The sequence below is a fragment of the Triturus cristatus genome, chromosome 3_2 (genome assembly GCF_964204655.1).
Source record: "Triturus cristatus chromosome 3_2, aTriCri1.1, whole genome shotgun sequence".
In the NCBI taxonomy this organism is placed as follows: Eukaryota; Metazoa; Chordata; class Amphibia; order Caudata; family Salamandridae; genus Triturus; species Triturus cristatus.
Window position 1 is genome coordinate 464,478,800 of NC_140584.1, and position 17,989 is coordinate 464,496,788.

Here is a 17,989-nt window from a genome sequence, read left to right on the forward strand (position 1 = left end):
TGGGGTGTAGGTACACGAGGGGTATGACACGTACTGGGGTGGGGGTACGACTGGAACGTACTGGGGTGTAGGTACATGGGGGGTATGACACGTACTGGGGTGGGGGTACGACTGGAACGTACTGGGGTGTGGGTAGACGGGGCTATGACACGTACTGGGGTGGGGGTGTAGCTCGAACGTACTGGGGTGTAGGTACACGGGGGTACGACATGTACTGGGGTGGGGGTACGACTGGAACGTACTGGGGTGTAGGTAGACGGGGCTATGACACGTACTGGGGTGGGGGTGGGGCTCGAACGTACTGGGGTGTAGGTACACGGGGGGTACGACACGTACTGGGGTGGGGGTGCGACTGGAACGTACTGGGGTGTACATAGACGGTGGTACGACACGTACAGGGGTGGGGGGGTGTACATTGACGGTGGTACGACACGTACTGGGGTGGGGGTACGACTGGAACGTACTGGGGTGTACCTAGACGGGTGGGGGTATACATATACGGGGGTACGTGTCGGACGTACGGGGGCTGGGGGGAGTGTTGGGCGCGTATGCGGACACATGTCTCCATGGTTGCTATAGGTGTTCGGTGCGGACGGTGTTTTTTCCATACGGTTGTACGCTCGGACGCACGGGATGGATCGTGATTCCTCGGTCGGACTTGGATTTTCACGTTTGTAAGGTAAATCGTCCGAGGACGTGTCGGACACATTTTCCGACCCGAGGACGTGTGGGGAATGATTCCCAGTGCGGTTCGTATGGACTTTTTACCATGCGAATCGTGATTGCCAGTTCGTACGGCACTTGTACGATTCGTACGGTAAAAAGACCCGATACGAGTCGCACGGGGGAATTTTTTGCCGGATCGTGATCGGCACCTTAGTGTAGTATTTATCTTTGCTCTTGTATTTCCGTCGACAGTATTTTCCACACCGATGACTTTGGAAACGTAAAACTTGCTCCTTTAACTTTTTCTCTTCTGTGCTTTTTGGTATAGCACATGTTGCATATTCTTCAATGTAAGATAACACTGCTTCATCAGTATCTGTTCCAAACTTTGGGGCATCCTTGATCCACAACAGCATATGAATATGAGGAGCACCTCTTGCCTGGTACTCTTTTCTCCAAAAGAAATCCACTACTTCTCCTAGAGGTGGATTTTTTTTATTGCAGATGAAGGACATCATAGCCTCAAATCTATGATTGAAATATCTGCAAACATTAACCGGATCCAATGAGCACAGTTCTCCTGCTGTCTTGTATTCGATGATTTAATGTTTGAATTTGCCTCTCGTAGAAAATCCAGTAAATCATCCCAAGCGTACTCGGCACAGCTTAGGGTAAGGAACCATGTTGGAGTTCCTAAATTCCGTAACATGCATTTTAATTCACCATGGCGTCGGTACCAATATTCATTTGTCCCACGCTGACAAGCCATCAGATTGATCAGTTGTGTTTCCAAATGATCATCTCGGTGCTGCACTTTCTCCATAAAATCCAAGTCGCTTTCAAATAAAAGATGGAACAAATAAGGAATACTTTGTCGAAATCTGGGATCTTCAGCATATAGTCTTGTAGTCCGATACTCAGAAGCTGGAATCTGTTCCGGACGTTCATCGTGTCGTCCTCCTTTTCCTTTAGGAAACAGCTGGGGAAAACATCGAGCTTCCAAGCTCTCCTCCCATACACTCACGGGAGTTCCTTTTGCTTTCTTCATCTGAAATAGATCAATATTGTCTCCCATAACTTCTTTTGAATGAAGAGGATGTATGCTAAAATGTTCATAAATTTCTTCTTCCTTTGACTTGTCCACTTTTTCAATTTGTCCAGTTGGTGTTTCTGTGTCTTCTTGTAAATCTTCTTCTTCTTCTTCTTCTATATAAATTGATTCATACCATTTGTTATTCCTTTTCAAATACAAATTTGCTCTTTGTACTTTCCGTACATCTACCAGCTCCTGCCAAATCTTCTTATTCTTTGTAGGTACACCATTAACCAGAATAATTAATGGTTCAGTTTCCAAAGTATCCGCATCAATAGTTTCCATATTTTTTTTCAAATCCAAGGGCAAATACACCACTCTACCTTTTAAACCTCTCAGTAAATCTGAAGGAGGTAATTTACCAGTTTTGGGCTCCATACGTACTATGGTCTGGAACGGATGAACACATTGAATGAGTATAGACTCATATGTATTTAATTCAGAAAGTTCAGCAGGAATAGCATCCAATTCTAAATTATTATGTACAGCTCTGGTCGGCATTCTATTTTCCTCTAACTTGTTGTAACAGTATTTACAAATACGCTGAACTTCACCCAATTCAAAACAATTTTCAGGAAATATATAGGTGGCAAAATCCTTCCACTTATAATTATCTTCATTTTCACTCTTTCTGTAGAGATCAACATACCTGGTTTGTTTTCTATAATGAGTTCTGCGGCAACAAATACAAGTAATATTTGGTCTTTCATTAGAGATTATTGCAAATTTTGTTATGTGATCATTAAATGTCTTACTTACAGAGGGTTCTACATTTTCTTCCACTTCTTCCTCATTTACTGTGTCCTTCTCTGCACTGTTTTGTTCAGGACCAAAGTAACAAAACTGAATTTCATCAACAACCTTCTCTACATCTGATACCGTTCCACGGAACAGAGCCCTATTCAATTCATCTAACTTTATTGCTGGACTTTTAGCAAAATACAACCGTCTCACAAACTTTCTCATTTCAGTATGATGAACAGCCAGCATCCTAAAATGATGGAAAACACTATTACACACTTTTCTAGATAGACAAGCCAGAGAATGACCCTGCAAACCAGTATTCTCTCTCACTCTGCATGGATCTAGACTTTGAAGCACCTTAATCTTCTGTTTCACACTTTTTTTGCTATATTCTCTTAGAAACTCACGAAATTTATCAATAGATTCCTGACGCACAGTGCAAATACTACTACAATTCCAAGTGTACACTGGGGCTTTAGGACGTCTCCCCATAGCCTCATCCGCCATCACTTGTACCTCATCTCTTGGAACCATTATCTCCTTCTCCATTATGCAACCATTTTTCACTTCATAAGCACGACCTCTGGTGTCAACTGCATGCAGCAAACTATTACTTTGAAAATAACTCTCTTCATTAAAAAAAGGTTCACTACTTGAACTATGCATCCATTTTCCTAAAAACACTTTACAAAAGTTTGTTCTGTTCACTACTCTTTTCCTTTTGCTATGTGATTTCAGTACATTAACCATTTTGTCTAATGTACGCATCCTATTCAAAATTAAAATGAATAGTTTCCTTTTTAATTCTAATGCCTTTGCTGCAATGGCTTCAATTTCTTTTTTTCTCTTATAAAACTTTGCCTTTTGCTTATATTTCTTCACATCCTTTATCAAATTGGACATAACTCTCCTCTGAAACATTTTTCTACGTATCTCTTTAAACGCTGTTTTTCTGTTTAAGTTTATCTTTTTAGTTGCAGAAGGTATATTTGCATTAACTAAATTCTCAATTTTTTCCTGTCCTTTTCGATTGAAATCATTCTTTCCAGTACAGACATTTTGTACATTTTTCCTTTTTTTGAATATGTTCCTTAGAAAATCTTTTGTTTGCTTACCAGAAGATTTTTTCTTTTTCCCAACATAAGCATCTCCAACTAACTTAGGTCCTCCAGTTGTCTTCAAATATAGGTTTTTTTCTGCTCTTTTTTTACTCTGGATTTTGTAGGCATCTTAAATTTTGTTCACTGCTCTTCAGCAATACCTGAAAAAAACTAAAAAAAAATTCCTTTATTTTATTTAAATATATTACTACATTTGTTTTCACATTAGTCACAAAACGAAATTTCTTTGCCAATTTGAAAGCACACTTACTGCTCTTTTTTTTGGCAAGTGATAAACACTTTTACAGACTGACACATTATGAATCCACTTTTCAGATTTTTTACAAAGCACATGTCCAAACTGCTTTTTCAGACTATCACCATTTGTAACCTGGGTGACTGCCTACACTCCAGCAAGGGCAACCAGCCTTAGTGATGCTGAATGTATTTGCATTACTGACTGAAACCTCAAACCCCACTCGCTTGTGAATACTGTGCATGATTCCACATGGTAAGTAGCTGGCTGTGTGCTAAGAGTCTGCTTCTGCACCAAAAAATGGCTCCCCCTTTCCATCTAATGCAACTGTGAAATCACCAGAGCAATACGCAATAAATCTCTGCCTGTAATTCCTATTTGGACACAGAGTCATGTTTTCACATTAGTCACAAAGGGGAACAACCTTTACAACGCAACTTTTACAACGCACTACCATTACAACGCATTTTTTACAACGCATAATCCATTACAACGCATGACATTACAACGCATGACACTACAACGCATTTTTAAAAACTACCTTTACAACGCATTCCATTACAACGCATACTACCATTACAACGCATACCATTACAACGCATAATATTACACTATACTATCCAACACTTACCCTACTGATGCACCCCCTGGAGTTAGAATAGTAATTTTTACCCCTACACTATCCAACACTTACCCTAATGTTGCACCCCCTGGAGTTAGAATAGTAATTTTTACCCCTACACTATTCAACACTTACCCTAATGTTGCACCCCCTGGAGTTAGAATAGTAATTTTTACCCCTATACTATCCAACACTTACCATACTGATGCACCCCCTGGAGTTAGAATAGTAATTTTTACCCCTATACTATCCAACACTTACCCTACTGATGCACCCCCTGGAGTTAGAATAGTAATTTTTACCCCTATACTATCCAACACTTACCCTACTGATGCACCCCCTGGAGTTAGAATAGTAATTTTTACCCCTATACTATCCAACACTTACCCTACTGATGCACCCCCTGGAGTTAGAATAGTAATTTTTACCCCTATACTATCCAACACTTACCATACTGATGCACCCCCTGGAGTTAGAATAGTAATTTTTACCCCTATACTATCCAACACTTACCCTACTGATGCACCCCCTGGAGTTAGAATAGTAATTTATACCCCTATACTATCCAACACTTACCCTACTGATGCACCCCCTGGAGTTAGAATAGTAATTTTTACCCCTATACTATCCAACACTTACCCTACTGATGCACCCCCTGGAGTTAGAATAGTAATTTTTACCCCTATAGTATCCAACACTTACCCTACTGATGCACCCCCTGGAGTTAGAATAGTAATTTTTACCCCTATACTATCCAACACTTACCCTACTGATGCACCCCCTGGAGTTAGAATAGTAATTTTTACCCCTACACTATCCAACACTTACCCTACTGTTGCACCCCCTGGAGTTAGAATAGTAATTTTTACCCCTACACTATCCAACACTTACCTTACTGTTGCACCCCCTGGAGTTAGAATAGTAATTTTTACCCCTATACTATCTAATACTTACCTTAAATGTAATTTAATATTATGCATTGTAATGGTATGCGTTGTAAAGGTAGTATGCGTTGTAATGGTAATGCGGTGTAAAGGTATTTTTTAAAAATGCGTTGTAGTGTCCTGCGTTGTAAAGTCATGCGTTGTAATGGATTATGCGTTGTAAAAAATGCGTTGTAAGTGCATGCGTTGTAAAAGTGTGCGTTGTAACGTCATACATCCGTCACAAAACCAAATTTCTTTGCCAATTTGAAAGCACACTTACTGCTCTTTTTTTTTGGCAAGTAATAAACACTTTTACAGACTGACACATTATGAATCCACTTTTCAGATTTTTTACAAAGCACATGTCCAAACTACTTTTTCAGACCAGCATCATTTGTAACCTGGGTGTCTGCCTACACTCCAGCAAGGGCAACCAGCCTTAGTGATGCTGAATGTATTTGCATTACTGACTGAAACCTCAAACCCCACTCGCTTGTGAATACTGTGCATGATTCCACATGATAAGCAGCTACCTGTGTGCTAAGAGTCAGCTTCTGCACCAAAAAAAGGCTCCCCCTTTCCTTCTAATGCAACTGTGAAATCACCAGAGCAATACGCAATAAATCTCTGCCTGTAATTCCTATTTGCACACAGAGTCATGTTTTCACATTAGTCACAAAACGAAATTTCTTTGCCAATTTGAAAGCACACTTACTGCTCTTTTTTTTGGCAAGTAATAAACACTTTTACAGACTGACACATTATGAATCCACTTTTCAGATTTTTTACAAAGCACATGTCCAAACTGCTTTTACAGACCAGCATCATTTGTAACCTGGGTGTCTACCTACACTCCAGCAAGGGCAACCAGCCTTAGTGATGCTGATTGTATTTGCATTACTGAGTGAAACCTCAAACCCCACTCGCTTGTGAATACTGTGCATGATTCCACATGGTAAGCAGCTACCTGTGTGCTAAGAGTCAGCTTCTGCACCAAAAAAAGGCTCCCCCTTTCCATCTAATGCAACTGTGAAATCACCAGAGCAATACGCAATAAATCTCTGCCTGTAATTCCTATTTGCACACAGAGTCATGTTTTCACATTAGTCACAAAACGAAATTTCTTTGCCAATTTGAAAGCACACTTACTGCTCTTTTTTTTGGCAAGTGATAAACACTTTTACAGACTGACACATTATGAATCCACTTTTCAGATTTTTTACAAAGCACATGTCCAAACTGCTTTTTCAGACCAGCATCATTTGTAACCTGGGTGTCTGCCTACACTCCAGCAAGGGCAACCAGCCTTAGTGATGCTGAATGTATTTGCATTACTGACTGAAACCTCAAACCCCACTCGCTTGTGAATACTGTGCATGATTCCACATGGTAAGCAGCTACCTGTGTGCTAAGAGTCAGCTTCTGCACCAAAAAAAGGCTCCCCCTTTCCTTCTAATGCAACTGTGAAATCACCAGAGCAATACGCAATAAATCTCTGCCTGTAATTCCTATTTGCACACAGAGTCATGTTTTCACATTAGTCACAAAACGAAATTTCTTTGCCAATTTGAAAGCACACTTACTGCTCTTTTTTTGGGCAAGTAATAAACTCTTTTACAGACTGACACATTATGAATCCACTTTTCAGATTTTTTACAAAGCACATGTCCAAACTGCTTTTTCAGACCAGCATCATTTGTAACCTGGGTGTCTGCCTACACTCCAGCAAGGGCAACCAGCCTTAGTGATGCTGAATGTATTTGCATTACTGACTGAAACCTCAAACCCCACTCGCTTGTGAATACTGTGCATGATTCCACATGGTAAGTAGCTGGCTGTGTGCTAAGAGTCTGCTTCTGCACCAAAAAATGGCTCCCCCTTTCCATCTAATGCAACTGTGAAATCACCAGAGCAATACGCAATAAATCTCTGCCTGTAATTCCTATTTGGACACAGAGTCATGTTTTCACATTAGTCACAAAACGAAATTTCTTTGCCAATTTGAAAGCACACTTACTGCTCTTTTTTTTGGCAAGTAATAAACACTTTTACAGACTGACACATTATGAATCCACTTTTCAGATTTTTTACAAAGCACATGTCCAAACTGCTTTTTCAGACCAGCATCATTTGTAACCTGGGTGTCTGCCTACACTCCAGCAAGGGCAACCAGCCTTAGTGATGCTGAATGTATTTGCATTACTGACTGAAACCTCAAACCCCACTCGCTTGTGAATACTGTGCATGATTCCACATGGTAAGCAGCTACCTGTGTGCTAAGAGTCAGCTTCTGCCCCAAAAAAAGGCTCCCCCTTTCCTTCTAATGCAACTGTGAAATCACCAGAGCAATACGCAATAAATCTCTGCCTGTAATTCCTATTTGCACACAGAGTCATGTTTTCACATTAGTCACAAAACGAAATTTCTTTGCCAATTTGAAAGCACACTTACTGCTCTTTTTTTTTGCAAGTGATAAACACTTTTACAGACTGACACATTATGAATCCACTTTTCAGATTTTTTACAAAGCACATGTCCAAACTGCTTTTTCAGACCAGCATCATTTGTAACCTGGGTGTCTGCCTACACTCCAGCAAGGGCAACCAGCCTTAGTGATGCTGAATGTATTTGCATTACTGAGTCCAACCTCAAACCCTTAAACTATTCTTTTATTATACCAGTACACCTCAATTTATTGTGAAAACATAGTCCATATTATTTTACATGTTCCTCACATTTAAATTTCTCCCAAAACAGAAAATAATAAACACAACTTCAACAAAAAGAATTGCATTTCTATTATTCATTTCTTAATTTACCATATACATCCCCTCTCAGACTCTAAACTCACCTTTAAAATTAGTTAGTTGTGAAAGAAATGTGGCACTCAAACAGCATATTATCAGAGCCAGGATCTCTGTTCTCTACACCTCTCTCCTCTCAGCAGAACCAGATAATGGCAAACTTTCCCTCTCTTTTTCCACACATATACATGTTAGTTTCAAATCTCATTGCTTGCCCCTTTTTTTCAAATGTAATCACACATTTCTATTGGTTGAAAACCAACCCTTTTCCAAAAGTACCCTTCCCCCAACTTGACTTCTGCCTAGTACCCTTCCCCCAACTTGACTTCTGCCTGCTACCATAGCAACAGCTCATGGAACACTGCTGTGTGGAGTCAGGTCAGAAGTTCGCCAAACAATGTTTCAATTCCACAGAGCAAGAGTGCTTGACTTTTCAAACCTAACAGCAAATCCATAGTACTGTTCTTTGGTAACACATTTTTCTGTACCAATACAAAACATGCTTCTATTAATTTACACATACAGCCTAGTTTTTATTCTAGAATGTTATGAAACAGCCAATCAGTTCTTTTTTTAAAAAAAAAAATATGTATGCCTCCATTTCCAAACTGTCTTTCTTTTCATATTGCCATTCTACTGAAAGACACCTCCTGAGTGCATCCAGTTCTCCTTTGAAGATGTTCACAGTGTGGATTGTAGGGCACAGCTATGTCTTCTGGAGTGAAAAGTATGCAGAGAAAACAGATATGGTGAGAGACCTTGCTTTGCCAAATGTAGACATTAAATGGATTGGTCAGAGAGGGTTAAAGTGGCACCAATTAATGCCATTGGTGAAATCCTTCATGCACATCCAACACCCTGACCTCATAATAGTGCACTGTGGTGGCAATGACCTAGGCACTTTGACTGGGGTAGGTCTGGAAATGCTTATGAAGGAGACCTTTGCACAACTGTTTTCACTTTTCCCTAAAACTGCCTTTGTGTTTTCTAACATATGCCAAAGGCAAAAATGGAACTGGTCCAATCATTTCTGTCCGCAGATTGACAAAGCAAGAAAGCACGTCAACAAATCTGTTTCTGCTTTCCTCCGTGACTATGGTATGGGTTCCATTTACCACAACAACTTGCGTTATGACATGCAAGACATTTATAGAGGAGATGGTGTACACTTCAATGATGAAGGGAACAGAGTCTTCCTCTTGAACCTTAGACTCTGCATCGGTACTTACTTGTAGGTACCACAAAAAAATCACTTCATAAACACAACGGCTCTTTATAGAGCCCCCTAATATCTAAACACTTAAATCTGATTTTCATTTCTTTTTTTTTTTTTTTTTACCGTACGCTTACCGTACGCGTACCCCGTGATTTTTTTTAAAATCAATAAATGTTTTCTTTGTACTTTTCTGTCCTTCTTTGACCCCCTTACAAATGTTAGGGGGTCTGTAACTCTCCTCCTTGCCCCCTTTTCTTGTTATCACTCTTTTTTTTTCTGAGTGAAACACACGAAATGGCGGCCGCCGCTTCCTGGTTTCGACCGATTCGAATGTTTACTAAGATCTAAGAGCCAATCAGAATCGCGCTCGCGCACGCCACCGTACGTGTACGGTAAGCGTACCGTAAGCGCACCGTAAGCTGGCTCAGATATATATATTGATTTAAAGGCTATTTTCTCAGAATCTACTGAACAGATTTACACCAAACCTACAAAAGGCACTTCCTTGACCTGAGGACTACCTCTCTGCCAAATTTCTAGTAATTCTGTTCAGCCGTTCGGGCTGTAGCCCTGTCTAAAGGTCCTATGGAAAAATGCATGGGAAAAACGCGTTTTGGGACCCCCCTTTTATCTCAGCCCCCGCTTGACGAATCCCCCCGAGACTTTCAGGGAGGGAGCGGAGCGTAGCGCCCCACCTATTTTGAAAAATTCGCGAGGATTCGTCGACCGGCGCCAAAGTTATTCAAAATAGAATGTTGCGGATTTCCTATGGAAACGTGGTCCTAACTATAACTACCTACTGGCGACCACCAGTAGGTAATATATATATATATATATATATATATATATATATATATATATATATATATACATATGAATTGATGCTTTCCGTTTTCATGAGTCGCACTTGCAAGGTGGTGAGCATTGTCCACTGAAAGGCTGCTTTGAAAAGTGACATGCGCCTCCGGCTCCTGCCGACGCGTTTCAGAATTTCCCCTTCTTCCATGGACATTACCGCATTCAAGTGGCAGACAAAGACCAAAGGTAAGTCCCCTTTCTTTTATTATTATCTTGAATAGCGCTCAGGTGTATAGAACACGCTCTGAATTGTGGAACCTGCAGTCTGTAAAATCAATCCCCAGTGGGTTACTGCCACTTGAAATGTCAATATTGGCGTAAACAGAGGCAAAAATAATATCACAAAACGTCCGCAAATGGCAGCTCCATCCTGCTCCGTCTTTACTGCCCCAATAAGCAGCAGCGGACCCACGAGGTTCCTGTGGCGGTGCGGCTCATGGCCCAGGCAGGGACACTTAATCTGAATTGATGCTTGCCGTTTTCGTGAGTCGCACTCGCAAGGTGGTGAGCATTGTCCACTGAAAGGCTGCTTTGAAAAGTGAAACGCGCCTCCGGTTCCTGCCGACGCGTTTCGGGATTTCCCCTTCTTCCATGGGTATTACCGCATTCAAGTGGCAGACAAAGACCAATGGTAAGTCCCCTTTCTTTTATTATTATCTTGAATAGCGCTCAGGTGTATAGAACACGCTCTGAATTGTGGGACCTGTAGTCTGTAAAATCAATCCCCAGTGGGTTACTGCCACTTGAAAGGTCAATATTGGAGTAAACAGAGGCAAAAATATTGTCACAGAACGCCCGCAAATGGCAGCTCCACCCTGCTCCGCCTTTACTGCCCCAATAAGCAGCAGCGGAACCACGAGGTTCCTGGGCGGTGCGGCTCGTGGCCCAGGCAGGGACACTTAATCTGAATTGATGCTTGCCGTTTTCATGAGTCACACTCGCAAGGTGGTGAGCATTGTCCACTGAAAGGCTGCTTTGAAAAGTGACACGCGCCTCAGGTTCCTGCCGACGTGTTTCGGGATTTCCCCTTCTTCCATGGGCATTACCGCATTCAAGTGGCAGATAAAGACCAAAGGTAAGTCCCCTTTCTTTTATTATTATCTTGAATAGCGCTCAGGTGTATAGAACACGCTCTGAATTGTGGTACCTGTAGTCTGTAAAATCAATCCCCAATGGGTTGCTGCCACTTGAAATGTCAATATTGGAGTAAACAGAGGCAAAAATAATGTCACAGAACGTCCGCAAATGGCAGCTCCACCCTGCTCTGCCTTTACTGCCCCAATAAGCAGCAGCGGACCCACCAGGTTAACATACATATACATACATATATATTATATTATATCAGTCTCAATTAAAATTTGAGTTTTATTTAACCCCTTCCCCGCTCATGACGGAACCGTTCCGTCATGAGCCACGGTTGCCGTGTGCTCATGACGGAACGGTTCCGTCATGCCACGACCGTTGGCGGCCGCTCCGCCCACGCGGCGCTGTTTCCCCGCCTGTGCGGGGGGACAATGCAACTGGGCGGAGTCATGACGGAACCGTTCCGTCATGAGCATAGCTCAACCGTGGCTCATGACGGAGCGGCTCCGTCATGAGCACAGCGCCACCGCGCTGCACCCCCGCACCCCCCAGCGCCGCGGCGGAATTCCCGCCGCGGCGAAGGGGTTAATGTTTTACCCGATGTAATACAATATTATGTTAATAATTTTATAAAACATTATTTGTAATTTTGGTTAGGATTATGGTACACTTTTTTGGGGTTTTGCAGGTTAGTATTAATTTTATAATAAGCTTTTGGCTTATTTCCAAGTAATCTACTCCTTTGTTTTTATGAAGAGTTTTACTTTAAATTGTAGCATATTGTACATTCTTTTGGTTTGTTTACTAAGTTTAGGTTCAATTTGGATTACAGATTGTTCCATTCATAGCTATAGATAGGTTTGCTCTTTTTGTATGGATTATTCTTAAATTTATAGAATGCAGGTTGGTTTCATTCTAGTATGGATTGGAATGCATTCTCCTATCCTTCCACTGTATTTTCTGTTTAGGCTTCCTGTGCCATGGTGCTGTCATGGACATTCCACCATGGGATTTGGAATTTGGGTTGATGTCTGTGTCAGGAGCGATACAGTCTGCCAACTCAAGTATCTTCAAAATAAACAAATGGGGGCTTAGATTGTGTTGATTTTGTTGGTAGAAAGGGATTTCTATTAGTAAATCACAGTAGTTGGCCTCAGTGAAAGAGACATATGCTAAGGCTCTCTAATTTTTTATTTATTTTGAAGGCAAATTGACTGTTTGTAGCATATTCTACACTTGGGGCTGATTACGATGGTGGTCGTAGGCACATCCATGGTGCTGGCGATAGCGGAAAATGTCCATTTAGTTACTCCTGCGGCGGATCCCCCGACTACCATATTACAATGGGCAAAGATAGCCCATTCACCGTCCATCTCTGCGTTTCCGGATCCACCAGAAATTTCGTTACGCAAAGGTGGTGGAGTGATTCAATAGAGAATGGCTGCCGTGCGGAATGAAGTTCAGTCCGCCGGACAAATCACGATGCGTCAACCAGCTAAACAGAACGCAGCGGAGAAACCAGCTCTTCTGAGATGGCGGAAGGACAACTGTGGGGATAGAATCTTGAATCTGAGACACCTCCACACCTTCCTGGCTGTCATGGATCCTGCTCTACAAGCCCTTCCGCTACTGTACCTCATCCACTGGCAGCAAATAAGACGTCGCCACGATCAACACCGCAGGTGAGTGAAAATCATATCCCGACATACAACCCCTTTATAACAACTACACACAACAGTCAAACTGAAATACGTTTTCTATCCACATCTGGCACTCTGGTGGAGACAGGAACATATACCATAGTCTAAGTACACATGTCTTGCATGTAGGTAAATTGTTACCTCAGCATTGGGGGCACCCACCTCCATAGAAATATAGCATCTAGCCTTGTCATGGCGGTCATGTTGCCGCAGCGGTGAAGCCGCAGTAAATCTTGCCCACAATATTGTAGGAGTCCAGCACATTGTCCCAGCCAAGCAATATCATCATTACAACAGCCACATTGCATATTAATAAGAGAGGCACCACTCTGCACAACATATCAGGGAGAGGAGTTGGCCTAACGGCTAGGGCGGTCGACCTTGAATATGGGGAACTGGGTTTGAGTCTCGGCAATGACACTGAACATCCTGTGATTTTGGGCACATCACTTAATCTCCCTGTGCCTAACAAAAATGAATGTGTCCTCATGTAATACAACTGGTGCTATGTTAAGCGCTCTGATACCCGATTCGGGTCAAGTTCGCGCTATGTAAAACTCTGTAAAAAGAAATAAAAAAAATATCTGCAGCAAGAAGTTAGGTGCAGGGACACTGTCTATAGTGGCATATCATTAGGATCATCAGAAATTGTATAGCAACAGGAGTGAGGAGGCTAGAGACCTTCAAAAGGACAATAGTCATCATTGCATCCAAATAAGTCACAGTCCACATACAATATGGACCACAGGAGGACAGACCAACCAGCGTGTGTATATATATTTCACAAGGTGCTGGATGACTCAGTGACTTAAGGTAGATGACATATGTTTTGAGACACCACGGCAACATAATCACAGTTCAGCGCCCCCCCCCCCAAGCAGACATTGCCAGTCTCATCACATACAATGGCAGACCATACCACATAATGACAGCCCATACCATGCAACACAGTACAACATTACTGACAGAAACATCAGACTCAAAATAAGCATCAGTGTGCATTTGACTCACTTGTGTACTGCTGCACTAACTGCCACCATGTGAGTATGTCCTGTACATCAACAACACTGACTACACTGCCACTTCATACAACACCTCCACACCATTACTCCACCTCAACAAAGCTACTATCAACTATTAAGTATGGAATGTATGTCAAAGTGTCAGGAAGAGTCCATCTTGACAGCAGTAAACCCTGACCTGAGACTCGTGACAACCATACCTTTCCTCATATCTGCCTTCCACTCATGTGAATAAAAGTGATCAATGAAAGAAATTAAGAGTCACTGTGCAGATGAACAACCTTGAGAATGGTTAGTCTGCATGTCAAGTCCTTGTTACAGCTCACACATTTAAACTCTGTCTCATCCACAAACCATAATTCAGAATCACTGCATGATAACAAGTATACTATTCTAAAGTTGAGGGCACAGTGTAGAAAAAGCATGGAGAAATGACTGGTACCATATGAACATGGCATTCAAGAGGTACAACACAACACTTAGGACATCAAATAATACATGGGTGGCACAGATATCAATATTGTATGAGAGTAGCATCTGTGCAGTAGCCCTGTGAGACAGCAATGCAAGTAATGCATAGGACCAGAATGTGAAGAACTGTCATAAGCCATACAGTGACAAGCCCTTCATCTGTAGCAACTATCTTGACATGTGTATGCCACCAGCACAACACTCATGGCTCACAGTGACATTCCCTGACTGTCAAACTCAACAATGACCATCACACATACCACTCATCTACACATCTTCCACCTTCACTGCTCTACATCTGGGAGAAGCCCTGACAAAGATGGAGATAAAGTCTTATGAGTTTCCTGATACCCAATAATACACCCTAGTGTGTCTAGTCAAATGTCTGAGTACCACTCAGGGATGTCCAATCGAATGCTGAACTCAAACCAATTGCCAAAAACATGTATCACAAACAATACCAAGAGAAGTCCAACAAGCATGCCCATATGCAGCAAAAGAGTGGATAGGCAATGTGATGCTAGTCCACCCTGGAACAGACAACATTTCTCCTCTGGCCAACTCCACAGACAGCATCAGCCAAACTAAAACAAAAATAAATGAACAAAGGTCAAATATAACTAAAAACTGTGTGCAACTAGACAATTCTGCCAAGACAGATGTAGACACTCCACTGGTTACAAAGTGAGCATGGTGTCAATACTTTGCACAAGCATCCACCTGCACAATCCTGACAAGTGACTGTTCCAATATAGGAGGCCACAGCACAATGAGTGCACACAAAACAGGCCAATAAACAAACTCTACATTGCCGCATGTGACATGCACTCAAATAATGCACAGCACAAAATCAACAAACATCTTCATGCAATCAAAAATAAAAACTCCTCACACACACTGTCATGCTACAAAAAACATTACACACACATGGACCTGTCAGTAGAAAGAGCCATCGCAGGATGAAAACTGCATCCCTCAACAACCAATTCATAACATATGCACATCCAAACACATCACATCCCAAATTCAGCTGGACATCAGGGTGACTCACACCTGGTAAGGACAATGCCACAGCCACTGACAGCAGTGCATGCACAGCAAGCAGTGCGTCAACACCACCAAACCAGCATCACACATATCTGATTTCACCATCATGAGCATCAACATCACAAATCATCACATCACACAGATTACTTCACACCCAGGATGGGTAGCAGCAACCCAGGAAACAGATACACACTTTAGCTATCACCTAATGCTGCACAACTCAGGCTCACACATATGCATGGAATTTGACTAGAAGACTGTGCTGGAAACTCATTTGTACTGTACATGAGCAACAATGTCTGAATTCAAGGAGAATCAAATACCACATAACAATTTGTGAAACAGTGCTGATGAGTACAATGGTCCTGGACACAGATCATTCTACAACAGTATAGTGTCACACTATGGAGTAGTGGTGAGGGGCAAACACTGGCAAGGCATGGTGTTGAACAGATTGGACAGAAGTGGTGTACATATTAGTATTGGACAGGTGAGGAATGTACAGATCAAAAACACATAGAGGAGTAACTCACAACGTTTAGGCATCAAATGGTCTTCTTGGGGCTGCTATGGCTCTAAATACCACATACTGGAGCAAATAAAGTGTAAATTCACACCAATGTATTTGAGGAGTCACTCATTGTGTTGCTTTGCCTGAGCTAGTCAGCACACTGAGAACAAAGGTAAGCAGGAGCCATGGCTGATTCCAAAACTCTCAACACAGAAATTGCAGTGACACATTCTGTATACTTACAAATAATGTGGACAAGAAGTAGGTGTACCCTAGGACTGCAAGCTCACTTTGACACACCGCAAATTGCTCCGGAAACAACTCATACATGTGCCCAAACTCTCCAGCAGGTGTCTGATCATGTTAACAAACAGCCAGTCATCGACTGGATCACACACGTGTGTAAGGGTCATGATCAAGGGCACAAACACACCAATACTTCAGTCAATGACAGGACAATCACACTATATGAGTACTCAAGTGCACACATTAAAATGTACCCATGTGACTATGAATCAAGACATGCACAGGGGACCCGATTCACAAAAGTAATCTGAGACAGAATCCTAAACTTACTACTTTTGGTATTCACAGAAGGCATTTAGTAGTAGTAAAATTAGGATTCCTAACGTCACTACTACTAAACTGAGACAAAATCCCAACTTTACGACTTTCAGTATTCACAAAAGGGAATTAGTAGTTGTAAAGTTAGGATTCCTAACTTTACTACTACTAAATGCCTTCTGTGAGTACCAAAAGTAATAAGTTTAGGATTTTGTCTCAGATTAGTTCTGTGAATCGGCCCCAAGACATTTACACATCTACACTGGTGTGTACACATAAAGATAGATTCCACAGATATGACGGACCCTGTCCACCCCTCAAGTCATCATGTGACTAGAAATGTATGCTGTTGTAGTACAGCATCCAAGTATGACATGTGTACAAAACTAGAGACCCCACAATAGAATGATTAGTTCATGAGTAGACCATCACAGACAAGCACCATTGCACCCTCAAGCCACTGAATCAATAACCACAAAAGTTGCTGTAACCTCTTGCAACCTCTGCAAAAGGAAAGCAAGTAGATGCCAATGTGAATGTGCCATATTGAGCAGGTAACTTATTAACATATACCCATACATTGCACTGCATTATTAGCAAGGACAGTGACATAGCTCAGAACATAAATAACATTTTTATTACATAAACTCAGCATTAAAAGTGCAAAACATTAAGGCCAACGGCCAGTCCAAGGTTCAAGTCCGCACATGTGTGCATGAAAACTTGTGCAACAAACATGTGATATAATCAACTGCCATTGGAATAAGCCCAGGATAGGGGCCCAAAATGGTCAGTCCAGGCACCGCTCGGGGAAGAATAGGGAGTGAAGAGGGACTTGGATTCTAAATTGTTAGGATGTTGAACTGGGAGGGGGCTGACTGTCTGGGCTAGTCGGAAGACTGGACTGGGGATGGTGAGAAGGGGCTGAGGTAGAGGGATGTGGGAATGTGGGAATGTTGGAGCTTGTGGACTGGTTGGCCCGGGTGGAGTTGTGGCATGGGGAGGCGGAGACATGCTGTGTGGAGGCTCAGTGGCTGATTGTGAATGAGGAGGGCTGGGTCTCAATTTTTGGGGGATCCGATATCCCCCAAGTATCTTGCCACAAGTAAGAAATTAGGAGGCTACAACATTCTCCCTCTTCCCCAAAAGTGTAGCAGGTGGTGGTGGTGTATCTTCCTGTGGGACTTTGCCAGACCTGGTGGTATGCTGGGGTGGGGGTTGCTTGTTCCCCTGCCTCCCCTGCAGTGGAGCTACACTCCCCACTTTGCTCTCTTGTCCACGCTTCATAGGTGTGTGGGTGAGAGTG